Source organism: Molothrus aeneus, chromosome 18 (assembly GCF_037042795.1).
Source record: "Molothrus aeneus isolate 106 chromosome 18, BPBGC_Maene_1.0, whole genome shotgun sequence".
NCBI classification, from domain to species: domain Eukaryota; kingdom Metazoa; phylum Chordata; class Aves; order Passeriformes; family Icteridae; genus Molothrus; species Molothrus aeneus.
The window spans coordinates 5,362,724-5,379,057 of record NC_089663.1 but is presented as its reverse complement, the minus strand read 5'-3'; the positions used below and the strand labels follow the sequence as shown (position 1 = coordinate 5,379,057).

Below are 16,334 nucleotides of genomic sequence, written 5' to 3'. Positions count from 1 at the left end.
AGTGCGTGGTGTGGTGGAGTTAAAGCCTTGTGATGCAACTTTGGGGGTAGCATGTGTGAAAGGATTGTGGTGGGTGCCCCCTCCCTGCAGCAGAGCTCTGCCAGAATTGGAGGTGGGTGCATATGTTCTTCTTCTGATAGAACGGAAGATATTGTTTTTAGCTCCCTTATGAAAATAAGGAGAGGGAAAAAAAGGAAATTACTTAGAAATGCAAGTGATCAAGCTCTTTGTTTTATGCTTTTTAACGTTATTGTAGTGTATTTGTTATTTTGTCTCAGGGTTTGTTTGTTGTTTTTGTTTTGTTTTTGTTTTTTTCTTTTTTTAATTTGGTGTATATTTTGCTTGTACCTTTTAAGAATCTGGAACAAGAGCTGTAGTTTTCTACTGCTAGAAAACTGCCCCAAGAGCTTGTTCTGTGAGAATGCTACATTTCTAACTTTGGCTTTTTATCGAATTGTTACGTTATGTAAGTTTGTATCGGTGTTTCTGTTTGAAGGCGTGTAGTAATATTTATAAATATGTAGCAATGCTCTGCGTATCGAGATGCAGGAAGGGTGATTTGGGGGATTGTTATGGTGATTTTGACTACGGCTGCTCTTAGCCGGGGAGGAAAATAAATCGGGAAGCATGAAGGGAACAATCGTATCTGATTGTAGAAGGCAGGCAGTGGAGGGTTTGCTCCTCACAGAGTTGTGAAGTCCCCGTTCATTAATGCAGACTGGAGTGTGTGTTTGGAGAGGCGGAACTTCTCCTGCAGTTGCAATCTGCAAATCTGTCACTGGTAAAAATAATTGTTGGCATGCAATTAGCATAAATTATAAAGTGAAGCTATTTCATAGTTATTGTGGTTTGGTTGCTTTTTTTCTCCCACCTGACTAGGCTAGGGAAATGTTCAATTTTAAATGGGTGTGTAATATCACTGAAATAAGTTAAACGAAATTCTTTTGCAAGTGGCTTTAATAATAATGAGTTTAATGTGCAACCCTTTAATCTCCCATGTAATTTTGTGGGAGGTATCTGTGCCTTAATGTGGTGCTGTGTATGAAACTCTGTTTTTATTGTATTCTGGCTCTACAAAAATAAAAAAGGGGATCAAGTAGTAATATTTTTAAAATACAGCCTATGTGAAAACTATTTAGAAGATTTATTTTATTTTGTGTTAGATTTTTTTGGGATTTATGTAGCAGAGAAAGATATTGAAAATGGAAACACTGAAAATACGTGGCCAGCACCACTGACCCTTTAACCTCAGATTGTCATATTCATTTCAAAATTTATGAAGTGTTTAAGCTACAGTAGTCTGGATTAGTAGTTAGAGAAACTTTTGTTAATAATTTACTTTTTCACTGTAACACAACAAAATCTAAACCACTAGCTGGTGGGAATCCATTCATTCTTTAACAGCATGGCAGATTACAAATATTTTGAAAATTGATTCTGCTATTAGAAGTTGGGGGTTTTTCAACTGCAGGCTTTGTTTTGTGTGTGAATCACAAATAAATGATCGTGACTGGAGAATTACAGTTCTGAAATAATTATAGTCTATCATGATACTGTTTGTTCATGGTTAAATAATATTCCTTGCCACAGACATTTGTTTTGTGGAAGCAGGAACACTGTCTCCCTGCCCTGGAGAAGCCAGAGCTCTGTGTCAGCTCTGTCTGGTTGCTGTGGTGGATTTGGGTTGGCTTAACAATTCACGATTTCTATTTTTCTAGACATGCTAGAGAGGTTAGGAGCCTTTGCTGCTTCTGAATCTTTTGATGGCAAGTGATTTCTTAAAGCTTTTAGTAACTGATTCTCTTTTATCAGTGATGTCCAGACACTGTGGAGGCCCTCAGCGGTGTGGGCTCAGAATGTGTCACCCGAGGGTCTGAAGTGAAGGTTTTAAAGTTACCTTTGGCTGTGCAGGTGCTGGGGGTGGTGCTGGGCTGGCAGAGCTGGGTTCCACGGAATGTCCCTCTGGATTGCAGCACTTGGCAGCACCGAGTGTGTGTGGTGCTCTCCGGCAGCGCGGGGATCCAGCGCCGCCCTGGGAAATGGGCAGGCAGAACCCCCAGCCAGCCTGCACACACATCCCCAGTCCTGCTCTGAGCGTGGAGCCTTTCCTAGTAAGGTGATGGAAGGGCTGGTTTGCATCTTTGTTATCAGAGTACTCCTCAAATAATAACTTGTTTAATCTGCTCAGTATAAAGTCTTGCTCATTAAAAATACACTTTCTGTCTGAAATTGCTGTTCCTAGCTCAGCAGTAGGAAAAATGATATTTATCCTCGCTCTGTTTTTGCTGTAGTCAAAATGTCTGCTGCTGCTTCTGAAAAGAATGTCTGTTTTGATAAACAGTATTTAATAAGCCATTGTATGGGCCAGTTTATTTAAATACTAATTAAGAGCTGTCTAATAACTATTTAGAGACAAAATGTTCTGAGGTAATATGCTTTGTATTAAAACTTCAGCCTCAGCTGGCAGCAGTCTTCCTGTGAATAATCCTTAATCATAAAAGTAGTCTTACTGAAATTAATTTGACTTTTCCTGTGAGTAAGGGTTACTCATATGACAGTGAGGGCTTTCATGAAGATGTTTCTTCAACTATCTAGGCTTTGGTGCCATGCTGGATCCCAAAGCACAGCTCAGTCTTGGGAAATTGGGGTGAAGTTGCATAATGTTGGATATACTGGAGCTGGAGAGTATGGCCAAGGGTGTTAGGAATGACCTGAAATTTGGAGGAGCTTTCATGGGGTAGAAAGATTTGGTACTGTAGGAATCTTCATGCTGGAAAAGACACAATTGTGTTCTGGGGAAGTGAGACCAGGTTAGAGGAACTGCTATGGAAGATGTCCCATGTTCTTGTAGAAGTGCATTCCTACAGAAACCCACTGCCAGAAGGGTCCAGGCAGTGGGAATTGTTTGTTCTTGTTTAAAAGGCAAAGTTAAAAACAGTGAAGGCTGTCACTACTGTTGCTTTTTGCAGTTCACATCCAGGAACAGAAGTTGTTCCCTTTGATCAGTGAGTTTTGTTGATGTTTCCAGCATAAAATAAAAGGAATTAAAGCAATCAGAGGTGGCATTTGGCTTATTCTCCTAAAGCTTCTTCATGGCATCAGAAAGTGAAGGTTGCAGAGGCTGCTGTGAGCTATTCCTTGGTGTTGCATAATTGTCAGTAAAGGACTTCATAGTAAATGTTGATTGCTCAATGCCTTCAGTAGTAGTGAATTAACCAGTAGTCCTTGCTTGTTGTGTTTTCATAAATGCAGTGCTCCGAGCAGTGGGCTGGGACTTTGGCATGCTGAATGTTCAGCACTGCACAGTGTCTATCTTGCTTGTTTGGAATTTTATGTAGGTGTGAATTTACATGCATAAATAATTAAGAAATGGAATTAACCTCTCAAGTTGTGCAAAAGTATTTGATTCTCTAGTTATCTTTGTCCTGAGTGTTATTAGGTAACAAGACAGAAGTAGAGAGATAACATTAGAAAGCTTGTTCACTTCTTGCTAATAAAAGATTATTTCAGGTTTTAAATCACTTCAGTGGTAGGTTTATATTATGTCCTGTCAGAGTATTTGACAGTTTAATGGGACGTGCCAGGGAGAGGGTTTGAAGTGAACAGACCCAGATTTGCAAAGAGATTGGGACAGTGACGTTCAGCCAGTGTGCCCTGCTCCAGGAGGAGAATTGAGGGACCTGTTGGATAACCAACCTTTTGGGAATATTCCCAAAAAAACGGGGGGGGTGCAGGAGTGACATTTGCAGCTCAGAATAAGTGTGCCCAAGCTAATCACTAAGAAATATTTGAGTGAGGTTTCCTTGAAATCCTGAGTATCTTGTGAATGTGCACATGTCCTGGGACTGGAAATCCTTCCCCAGGGATTCTGTCCTGATTCTGGTGGCACTGTGAGTCAGGTTGTGTGACTGCTGTTGGGAACATCAGAACAAAAAAATTAATACCCAAATATCAGGGTGAAGTATTAAAAAATATCCTAGGTAACTACACCTTAGGAACAGGAATTTAAACACTATCTGGAAATAGAGTTTTCTATTTTTCTACATTTTTAATACAGAATTGACATCATAACCTCAGTTCTCAAACACCCTCCCCACCCTGACTCATTTGATCTTGGATTTTTTTGCCTTCTTCTGAGAGTGCTTCCTCATATGAAAGAATAAAGAAAGATCTAAAGATAGAACTTTAAAATCCTTTCTTCTATTATTTTCATTCTGGACAATGCAGTTCTTTTGAAGAAAATCTAAAGAAACTGAAGGTTTTGATCTTCGGTGGAAAAAAATAAGTGTGGTGCATATGAGATATATTTGCTGAGCGTGTTAACTTGAGTAACTTTGGTCATTAGATGAAGAAGGAATCTTTATGGATTTTGTTTTAATTTTTTCATCTCTCTAGTTCTCAGAAGCATTACATGAAAGGATATGTGTGTGTGCAGATGCACTGCTTTTAAATACCAAAGCCCATCAGTGTTAGGGGGCCGTTGCACTTTGTGGTGGGGTGAACACCTGGGCTGGTTTGAAGCTTCCCGTTCACGGAGTGAGAATGCACCTGTTGTCTCCCCTTTCCTTGATCTCTCTATGGAATTACTCCCACCTCCCCACCTGCCCCAGTCCACTTTTGCATCATAGTTGTGGCAGCACACTTTTATCAGGGTTTGGGTTTTGCTCTGATCAGAGCAGGGATGCCCCTACAAATTTTTTCTCGCATCCTGTGGCTGGAATGGTTGGCAGCTTGCTGCATTCCTTCATTGTCTCCCTGATGTTACACCTGCTGCCTCTCTGCCTTTTATTTTTCCTTGAGTGCTGGCTCCAGTGTATGCCAGGATCACCTCATTATAGATTTATGTCCTTTGGTTTTTTCTAGTTGTTCTGTGGTAGCTGTGGAAGATGACAGTTGATGTCCACAGACCAAAAAAACCCCTTTTCCTGAGCTTGTGTGGAATCCTCTGGACAACCCAGTAACACTGGGTAGGTGGTTGGGCTGTTCCCACTGTTGTTAAGGCTGACAAGTGTAGTTTACACAAAACTTTGGAGTCTGTGTGTGTTCATTTACTGTTCTGTGGGTGAGTCGTGTACTTCGTTGTGTAGAGTCTGTCACGGTGGCATTTGCATCTTGTTGGTGCCATAGTAACACAAATAATAAGCAAAAATACTGCTCTGACTGAAAACATGCTTGTTTTAGTATTAACTTGCCAGTTTTAAAAGTGCACAAGTGTTTCCAACAGAAGATCCCAACCCAAATCCAGAAGATTTGCTTATAAGGAGTGTGTGTTTACATGGGGGCATCTTTGTTCCTCAGACCAGGCTGTTCCACTGCTTTCATTTTGAGCTCAAAGTATTGCTTTAAAAATAGATCCTCTTTCCTTGAGTTCCCTGACATCAACTGATAGTTTTAAAGAGAAACCAGCTAATAAAAATATTCTGCTCTGCAGACCTCAAAATCTGGCTAAAAGCTGGTGTTGGGCTCCCTGTGCACACAGTAGTGGAGTGAGCACACAGGGCAGGATCAGGGGACTGGGATACTGGCAATGACAGCTTGTGTTGTTTCCTGCTGTGCCCAGCTCGTTACAGAGCTGTGCAATAGTGTGATCCCAGCACTGCAAAATGATAATGAGGGCTGAGCAGAACCTACTCTGATACCAGGGAAGAAGTTCAGCGTTTCACATTGGGAGTGTTCTCAGCATTTCTCCTGTAGTAAGGAGCTGCCTTACTCACAAGTGTAAAACATTTAAGCAGTCTTTCCTTTGGCTTGTGCTGTGAATATTCATTAATTTTGATGAATTCTGACTCTCATTTTCTACCTTAGTCTGTAAAAATACGTTATTTCTCATTGAGTCATGTGTGGCTTAATCCATGAGCAGAATTGCAGTAGTGCATGTGGATGTGTGGCTGGAGCTTTTAGTGGGCATCCTTGCTTTTGTTTCTTTGAGATGGGGAATTTTATTGTGTGGTGCTGTTGTATAAGGTGCCCTGAGGCAATATTTACATTTATGTGACTAACACAGATGAGCTCAAACATACACAATGACCTTGTCCCTATATTAAGGAATGTATTTAATCAGCTTATGAAAATAGAGAAAAATGGTCGGGCTTCTATTACAAAAGTAATTAGATATGACACATGTATTTCTGTATCACTTCTTGTGAGTCAGTTACCTCAGCTTTCTTTAATCAGACAGTGTTGCAGCTTAGTGTATTCTTGTTTATGAAAATTATAATTACAGAGGAAAAAATTTGGGTTCCCCCCCCCCCCCCCCCCTTACATTTTTGTTCCTCCCCCTTCACTTTTCTTCCATGCATTGGTGGCTCCAGAAAGGTCCATAAATTCATATTTAAGCCTGGAGTGTGGAGCTGACCTAGTGAAAATCTTTTCCCCCTTCTCTCTCCCAAGGCAGCTCTGTTCCCCTCATTCTTCTCTCCCCACCACGTTTTGGCAGTGGCGTGGATTGAACGGAGATCAAAGTGGCTTTGTAACCACAATCCGTGTCTTAGAGAAGGAAATTTAAAGCTTGTTGAGTAAAACTTTATTTCATTCATCTTTTAGCTTTAAAAGAGCTATGCTGTGGTCAGGGCCTTCTGGTTGCCTGTTCTTATGACTCCATATTTGCCCATAAAATACCATATTTTGTGAGAACAGAGGATTGAAAGCAAAATTTAAAGGAAAACTCTTCTTTACCTATTGATCAGGCATTGGCAGACTTCCAGTTTTTGATAACAATGCATTCATAGCTGGCAGCTATGAGGCATAAGTGTCAAAATGTGTTGGTTTTTTACATTATAGACTCCTGACTTTTTACTTATAGGAGTCTCTGATTTACTAAGAAGTTTTCAAACCTAGTTTAATATATCTGCAGTCTCTTAGTGTTGGACTTTTATGAGTCTCACTTCATGTATGTCTACAATGTTACTGGATTTGTAGGTGGCTCTGGTGAGACACAAAATTAATACCAGGAATGTTTTGTAGTGGCCATGTCAAGTATTTTTATTTAAAAAAAATTCTTTGCTGAGAGAAAAGGTGAATTGGTTAAATTACTTTATTCTGAAAAAGCTGCTTTCAGTTTTAGCCCAGTGTTTCTAGTTATTTAATTTTCCGTGTGTATTTTAATAAAATTTTGACTGGAGCTCTCTGTGAATTTCCATAATTCCCTTCTGGCAGGAGGTGCTGGATTCTTGTCTTTGCAGGAATGACAGTGAGAGCTGGCAAAGTGAATCTACATGACCAGTCATGCAGTGGCTTTATTTACTACTTTCCATATTACAGGAGATTCATACACCAGCATTCTCCAGGTGTGGGTTTTGAAGGGCTGAGGGATTTTGGCTGCTCCTGACAAGCTGGGCATTGCTGGGTGTCAGTGATGAGGACAGGGGTGAAGAACCAGGGCTGGGGATGGGATTCCTGTGCTGTTCCTGCCTCTCTGTCCCAGAGCAGGAGCCTGGGTTGGGCTCTTTTGGGAAGGGAGAGAGGTGAGCAGGGCAGGGATGGACGTGGGTTAAAACCGAGCTTTGCTGGGCAGGGCAGGGATGGACACAGCTGTAAACCCGTGGGAGCTGCTGTGCTGCTCAGATGTGGGGCACAGGAATGTTCCGAGTCCTCGGTGCAGCTTTTTGTGTAATGGAAGAAAGGGAACCACAGTCTTTAACTCACTGTGCCAAAGTTTACTCTGCTCGGGTTGTTACTTCCTCCAGCCCACCCTCCCCCCTGCTTTTTTCTGCCCATATGTCAGATTACTTGGTTTGGGAAACAGCTGATAGTCCATTGTATGACTCTGATGTTTGACATTTCCTTCCTCTTTCAGTTAAAAAAAATCTAGAAAAGAAAGTTAAATTTGGGAAGAATATAGAGAATTCTTTTGTTTTCTTGCAGATTTGTTTTTGTAATTTTTTTTCACGTGTTGGACTGCTTTTCTGTAGTCCAGCTTTCTCCAAGAGGGGACTTTCTTAAATTTGGGAAATAGGCAGTCAGTTCTGATTCTTTCTGAAGAAAGAAGTCAAACCTCATCATTCACCCTGTCTGAAAACAAGGGAGGGATACTCTGGCTGCTGACAAGTTGCATCTTTATTTGCTTTTTTTTTGTGTGCTATTGAAGTTTGCGGTGGTAGTTTCCATTTTATCTGTTCTCAACCATCTATTCAGAAGTTAAAATATAATTGATTCCCTTTTGTGAAGAAACTGTCTGAAGTGATGGAGAACTCAGAGATGCCTTTCTGTAAAATAGTGTCTGTGACTTGAGCTGTGGGGTGGGTCACTACCTTAACCCAGGCTTTGGTAATATGAAAAGAATTTCTTCAGTTGCTTCTGTCTTTTGTCTTGGAGATGGCATTTTGCTTCCAGGCATTGTGTGCTTCCATACAGCCTGCAGGGGTAAATGTTCAGCTCTGCCATGGGTAAGCTTCATTCCATGTAGAATTATTAAGGTTGGAAAAGAGCTCCAAGATCAAGTCCTCTTCTCCCCCTTTTCCCAGTAATAAAAAACACCTAAGCCAAAGCAAACCCAGTCATGCCTTGTTACTTTTGGCTGCCACGGGTAGATGGATGCTTGGACATGGGTGAGGTTTGTGCATCCTCTGACCCCCAAATTTCTGCCTATTCGGTTTTGTTGTGCAGGTTGGCTTTCCTGTTTCCCTTTCTCACTCCTGGTGATGGGATTCTGGCACAGCATCTTCCCATGTTGTGTGGCTGTGTTGGTGCAAGAGCCAGCAGGACACGTGTGTGGAAGTGCCTGTGTGAGTCTCAGTGCCACACTGACCTGGGACAGTGCTGCTGCCATCTTTCTGTTTCCTTATGTTCATGTCCTGAATATTTTAGGCGTGAAAGTATCTTTTCAAGTGATGGCTGAGTCTCAGCCCTTTGGCTTCCAGCCATGCTTATCACATTATCCTTTCCCATCTCTCCTGGACTGGGTTACAGTGGAGGGGAGCTGCCGAGCCAGGCACCAGCGTGGGACCATGTTCTGAATTTGCTGGATTTGTTAAGGGCTGCAGATTTGCTAACCAAAGCCTTCACTGAAGGTGAAAGTTGTTGATGTAACTCAAAGGTCTTTAATCAAAAATTTCCTCTTTAATTCTTAGTTTTTAAATAATTCTTAAAGAGCTTTTGCAGTTAGTCCTGAATGACTATAGGTGCTTTATAGGTGAACATTGGGTGCTGGCTGAGGATGGCAGCTCTGAGGGTGACCATTGAGTGCTTTGTGTGCTGATGAGACTTCCAAGGTACCTCTTGGTACCTGGCTAAATGAAGGGGCATGGAACAGTGTTGTGGAATCACAATTCCCCTTAAGTGTCCTGTCTCAGTGGTGGCCAGTGTTTGTTTGGCCTGCTGGATTTGCTGAAGTGGATGTAGTTGCACTTCCCTTGAATTATCTCCCAGGCTCTCTGAGTATTTGGTTGAGAGGTTTCTTGAACCAGGTAGATATTTTATAGAAAAATTCTAAACTAGTGCATAAGTTTTTATCCTGATACAAAAATTTCAGCCACCTCATTTTGGTTTGAGTCTGTGTTCTGCTAATTTAATTTGATATCTGGAAGAAAACCAGCAGCTGTTCTCTAGAGAACCTCACTTTCCTTCTTATAAACCAACCAGACTTAATCCATGGATGATTTTTCAACTGTATGGAATATATATTTTTTGACCATTCCTGTAATTCTTCTGGTTTTGATGTTGTGAAACAAGAGCTGCAGTTTGTGATGAATGTGCAGAGCTGCAGATGAATTGTAATGGCCTCAATTTCTATGTCACCTTCTGTTTCTTTTATAAGAATTTCTCACATTTGGTTTTGTTTTGCCAACCTGTTTTTGCAGTGGACTGGAAGAAGATACTTTCTCTTTCAGTGTGTCAGTGTGTGCTCATTTTCCTCTGCTGTGCTTGATTGTAGTCATCTATTTTAGTATTTAACCTTGAATTTCTGTGAGGGTTTGGATCCATATCAGTAATTTGGGTGCTTTTACCAGATTGCTCTTTCTTTTATGCTTGCCACTCAAAAAGCCTTTGTTGGTAACTCCTGCATCTGCCAGAGCTGCTGAAATTTGAGCATTAGTATTGGAGTCCTTTTATATTTTCCACTGGGAAAGATGGTACTTGGTTGCCACCTCAAATTCTTTTTGAAATGGGTCTGATTTTTGTTTCTTTGAAAGAAGCAATTAATCTTTCTGGCTGCCTCCTCTCCTACATGGGCAAAGTCACCCTCACGCTGGAGAGAAAGAGGAAAAAATACCTCATTTCTGTCAGTCCTGTTTACTTTTTAGGCATAAGAGCTCATGCTGTTAGTTTGTGGCTTTTAATAATGTGAAACCTATTATTTTAGAAATGCCTTGGTTTGCTGGTCTTGGGTACTGTGATATGGGATCTCAGATGTCCCCAGGTACAGAAGTCCATCAAGGGGATATCTGATAATAGGATTTTGGTTACAGCTAATCCTTCTCTGAGACTTGCAAAGGTAAAAGATGACACACAAATGCCCTGACACTGTTGCTTGTCACAAACAGCTCTGGAGTAGGAGCATTTAGATAATCTGTTCCAGGGGGCATGAGGGAAGGAGGCATCATGGATTGCAGGGATTTATCCAGCAGAAAGCTGTTCCAGGCACATGTGCTGCATGCACTGGCATGCTCACTTTCATGTTGGTTTTAAGAGCCAAGGAATAACAACAAAAAAAAAGGTAATTTTTTCATCCTTCATTTTTAAAAGCTTGTTAGTGGCTGCCCTTTATCCCTTTTTTTCCAGCCACTTGACTGTGTGCTTATGCAGGGAGAGGATTAAAGTCAAACATGTCATTCTGCTGCTGCTCAGTTGCATACTAAGAGGGTTGAGGCTGAGCACTGGGCTCCAAAGCACAAACCATGGCGTTGTGTTTATTCTGCCATGGGACACCCACTTCAGAATTAGCTATTTTTTGTTGTGCTATTTTTTGTCTATTCTTGATTTCAGAGCAAGTTTGGAGGACTTTGTGCAGTTATGGCTATACTTGGCCTCACAGAAATGTCCATTTGAAGCTCATTCAGTGCGTGCAAGGCCTCTCACTGCCATGTGATCCCTCCCTCTTACAGGGGCAGAAGGGATAAGCCCTGAGGGAAGGGAACACAAACCATTCCTTGCTTTTTTAAAATGGAAAGCATGAAGAGGAGGATGTTAATATGTAGTTCAGGGAACGATCTGATTTCAGGAGACTCTGCAGGGCTGAGCTGGTCAGTCTGCTGTGGGTTTTCAAACCCCAGAGATCTTCAGACCCAGCAGACAAGATGGGGAATGTCTGTGGACAGGTGCTGGCACTGCTCAGTTGTGCTGTGGGAATAGGAGCCTCTCTCAGGGTGTGCAAACAGTCTGTAAAGCTGTGAAGAAAACGAATTTTTTAGTTAAGCAATCTCCTCTATTCTTTCAATTCACTTGACAGGGACTAAGGCAGATGTTACTAAATGCTTTATTTCACTGTGAGAGGGGATGATGTTTGCCTCCTCCACAAGCAACACATTGTTACAGAGTAGTTTTCAGTCCTCCTGTCCTCGTCCTTTTGTCCTTCCTTCCTAGTGAAGTATATCAACATGACATAACTTTTATCTGGTATTTAAATGGCTGGAGTGGAGTGTGCAATATTTCGTTGCCGTGTGAGGATGATGCAGTGAAATGAGACACTGTAACCAAAACAGATGGTGCTAATCTTGAGTCTGTCTGCAAGATCTTACAGCATTTAATTAAAATGGTGGTGTAATTCCCATGACACCTTTAACTACAGTTTAAATTCTTGGACTATGAACTAAGGGCTTTCTTATGCAGATTTTCACTCATGTGAGTAGTCCTTAGTATGAGTCTCTGGTGGCTTCAGAATAGCTACTTACTTGAATGAAGCTCTCAAGATGAGACACTAATAAAACTGGCAAACATATATATGGCATTTACATGTTTTATGTTCCAATTTGAAACATAAATTGTAGACTAAAGATACTTAGCAACTGCTTTCCTGTGAAGAAGCAAACAAAATTCTAGATTAGAGGAATTGTTTAGACTGAGCCTAACTTCAGAGGCTGGTAAATACAATGTTTTAAGGTACCCTGGGCAGCTTAACATCTTCCCCTGGGTTGGAAGGACATTTGATGAAAGCTTTTATATTCCTTTGTTTAACTGAAATGTGTTTGTAGAAGTGATGGTGTGGCTTGCTTTTTTCCATTGATTGCATTGGTTTTTTATGACCATTAAAGAAAGTTGTGTTTGAAGCACTGGGAAGACTTGAATTTGTCTGAGTGGCACCTTTTAGGCAGGCAACTGGGAAGTAATTTTATACTTGGTTTTTGTTTTGTTTCAAATTGGAGAAGTGTGAAAAATAAAATGACCTGAAATTTGCCGTGTTGAAAGTCTTTTAGAAAGCAGGGTCGGAGCTGAGGGCCTGCATGATTGATATCTGGTTCTTTTATTCATGATATGATCTTACCTCCTTTCCAATGCATCCTTCCTATTTTGAAAGTACCAGATGATTTTCTGCACTCTGCAGCCTGACTCTGTCTTAGCTTTTCTTACTTTTCTGTATGATATGAAGCAGGGAAAATAGCACATTTATATTGTTTTAGTCATTGTTTTTGATGTAGAGAAGCACAAAGTAGTTAAAAATAGCTCTGCTTTACACTTAATGTGGCCAAATACAAGAATATCTCAAACTTTTGATGCTCTCCCTCTTTCTCCTTCTGTTGTGTCTATATTATTGTATGATCTCTCCAAGGGAGCTTTGTGTATTAAAATGGGTGGAATTACTCAAGTGATCTGGAGAAGTTAATTTAGAGTTGGCCTGTCCATTTCCCATAAAACTGAGGCCAAAAAGCATTTGGTGGAGATGGGAAATAAAAGAGGAGGTGGAAGATGGGTTTGTTTGTGTTCCATCTGCAAGGGCTGCAGAAGAGGAAAGCAGTCACAGTGGCTACCCAGCACTAATTATATCTTCAGGGCTGCTGGGAGCATGCCAGCACCAAGTTGTGCACTGTGAAATGTTACTGGGGAATTGTGATTTTTAGCAGCCTAAACTCTACCAATCTGAGTGGAGCACGATGAGATCAGCAGAAGACCCTCCCAGCCTGCCTATTATTGTGATTTAAGCCTGAAGGGGGAAAAGAATGAGAGCTTAGGTTTTCTGTCTCCTAGGAATTCACAGTCGTGGATGGCGTCCTGGAGCCCTGAGCTGTGGCAGGTACACGTGGAGGTGTCTGTATTTAGGGCAGCAGGGTGTGAAAGAAAGTGCTAATTTGCTTTCTGTGTCTCTCTGCTTGTCTGTGTGTGCAGGGGGGATCAGAGGTTGGAACACTCTCAGCTCATCTCTTTTGAGGCTGTTTCACTCTGCAGGGTGTGATGATGGTCACTGAAACCTGAGTTTGTTCCTTTCCAAGGGACTCTGTGTGATCACTCTAAGGCCATGCATCTGAATAAAGACATTGGCAATGCACTGTTTTCATTAATGCCTCTTTCTTGGGGATGTTTTGGGTGGTTTTGGATGCCTGTGTGGAATTTGAACACACTCTTCTACCCTGACAGCTGCTTTTGAAAACATCAGAAACAGATCTTTTTGTGTCTTGGGAATTACTCTGTAAGAATTTGGATGTTAGTGAAGGGTTTGGGTATTACTGTTAGAGATCCAATTTCTCTGTTTCTTTACACGCTTGGCCCAGTGCATTTAGAACTGGCGTCTCACAAATATTCTGTGTCCAAGTGCAGTTGCTGAACTTAGAAAAAAACTCCATTTTAAAACAGCCCCACTTATCTGAGCAAGTTAAACCCTTCACAGCACAGTCCTCCATAACACATGTTCCTTTATAAACCAAAGCAAAAATCTCATTTAATGCATGATTTGCTTACAGTGTTGGATAATAATAAGTAAGTTCCTTGGGTTTGTTGGTCAAGCTTTTTAGTTCTAAAAACATTGTAGCAACTGCAATCAGCCAAAACTATGCATATGGGAAGAGATGCAAGAAACAGTCAGTTACATCACCTGGCAAGAGTTCTGCTTTGTTCTGCATTCATCTCTAGCCAGTTGTGAGTTAAACAGCATGTTCACAGTTTTGTCCTCAGGTTGGCAATTTTGGTTTCTGTCTCAGTGTTTCAGGCTGCTTTCAAACCAGCAGTTCTACTAATCAGAGCATCTCTGCCCTCCCTGACCTGCTTTGCTGTCCTCAGACTTCCCGGTACAAGCATCTCTGTGGCTGTTTAATGAATCAGGTGTGGGGACTGATCTGAGTAGAGGAAAAAGTCGTTTAATCCAACCCTTCTGGGTTTGAGTCAGCCCAGCTCAGTGTGAATGTCTGAGCAGCAGCTGAGTGCTGCAGGGAAGGCACCCAGGCCAAGCCTGCCCTGGCACCAGTGCTTGCTTGTGTTGGTTGAGGTGTTCCCAGACCAGAACAGCAGTGTGGGTGCACTGAAGGTTGTGTTTTATCTGATTGGAGCTGTCCCTGACAGGGGAGATCCCACTCTGCTGCTCTCTCTCCTCTCCTGGGGCTGCTCAGTGACTCCTTGGCTGCAGGATGAGCTGTCAGGGTGCTAAGCCTGGAAATGTTTGTCTTTCACTTGTTTAAATTGGTGAAGTGATCCCATTCACAAAATGATTCCATGATCAGTAGATCCAGTGTCAGACTGGGACATGGAAATGCATGGCTGGGGCTGAGGATGAGGCTGTTTGGTCAGCCTGTGCTCACTGCCAGTGAAGCACAAATGAAACCACATTTGGCTCTTCAGAACAGTTCCCAGAACCACAGCCCACTGCTTGTCTTGTCTGTGCAAACCCTTCAACAGATGGAGGCCTCTTCAAACCAGGGCTGTTGGTTTGTTTAAAGAAATTAATGTAAATAAATCCCCATGTGGATGCAGATCTTCTCCCTATAGTGTGTTAAATGCTTTACACAGAACATCAGTAGAGGCGTAGAATGTGTGTAAGTGTTTTGGGTGTAGTCTGCTCTTGTGTATCCCTTCTGGATTCAAATTTCTATTTGAATTCAGTTTTAATTACCATGAGGACACAATCCAGAAGTTCTGAGGGATTAGTACTGATGCTTACCTATTAAAAATTTAAACAGAAACAGACATATCCCAATACATGTGCTGAACCACATCTCTGCAACTCGAACTGGGAAACTATGTGTGAGAGCTCATTTAATGCTGCTTCTGAGTCCAAAGCCCCAGGACTTGTCTCTCCCTTTTTTTTTGAGACTCTCTGTGTGTGGGTGGGCACTGCTGTGATCCAGGTTAGTAGTTTATCATTCCTCACAGTCCACAGAATTACAGACTTCAGGAGTTAGCACAGAATTAAATTGGGTGCAGCTCTGCTGATTTCACTGTGCTTTCCTTGACTCTGTTTCATCCCTCCTCTGGGGGGGATGTTGGGGTGATACCTCTGAGCTGGCAGGAAGCCACAGGAGCCTCTTTGCTCTTTGAAACAGCTGAGCTCTGGCTTTTGCTGTGTGGATCAAGCGAGTGCTGCTGTTGGGTAACGTCCTTTGTTCAGTTGAGTTTTTTTGGTTTTGGTTTTCATCATCTTCCTGTTCCAAGGTCTTTGTGACTTAGCATATGTTCTTAGCTGGTTATGGCACAAACATTTAACCTTTTTTCACAGGTTGCCTATGCTGGCGCTAATTCTTGGTGTTTTGTGGTCTGTAGTTACTTTCATTGTCCTGTTCCAGAAACTCAGCCCATTCCTTTTCCAAGCTATAGCTGGGGTTGGATTGAGAGCAGATGTAGATGTTCTGGAGGAGTGCTTTTCCTTAGATTGTTATTTAGTGTATGAGGTGTTCTAGCACACCCTACTATGGAAAAAATAACTTTACTCCTTCCATTTTGTCTCTTCCTCCTGCATTCCTCTGCCCTTATCATGCCAGGAAAGTGGCACATGGCTGTGTATCTCAGCCACTCTGGACTATCTTTTCCCATTTCCTTTTCCATAGTTCCCAACCCTTTGGGTGGCTGGTCAGCATTTCTGTCTGAGTGCAAGAGCTGAGTGCTGGCTGTAGGGAGCCTTCAGCTGGGACAAGCCAGGACTGGTGTCCTGCTGGCAGGATATAGGATGGCAGTGTCACTTCTGCCCTGTGGAGCTAAAGATGTCTGGTGGTTTAGGGGCCTGCAAGCAGTAAACCAAATTTCCTTGCTGTTCAGTGTTCCTTAGGGTTTTCCCCTTCCCAGTGAAGTACTGAGTGGCCATGTGCCTGGTGAGGCCTCTTCAGGGGTCAGTTAAATGGGCAGTCTGGATAATCAGTGTTTGGGGAAATAGTCCTTGAGGCAGAGTGCCAGGGACTGTAGCCATGGGCCAGAGTCCTGCTGTGCCAGGCAGTATACAGGAATGAGGTGAAACGTTTTCAGAGAATGTATTTACAAGATCC

General features: G+C 42.1%; 1 protein-coding gene across 1 annotated transcript in view; it reads left to right on the top strand.

Annotated features, from left to right (window-relative positions):
* Positions 1 to 16,334, top strand: part of MED13L (mediator complex subunit 13L) — a 163,863-nt gene that overhangs the window by 941 nt on the left and 146,588 nt on the right. The gene's annotated exons all lie outside the window — the stretch shown is intronic.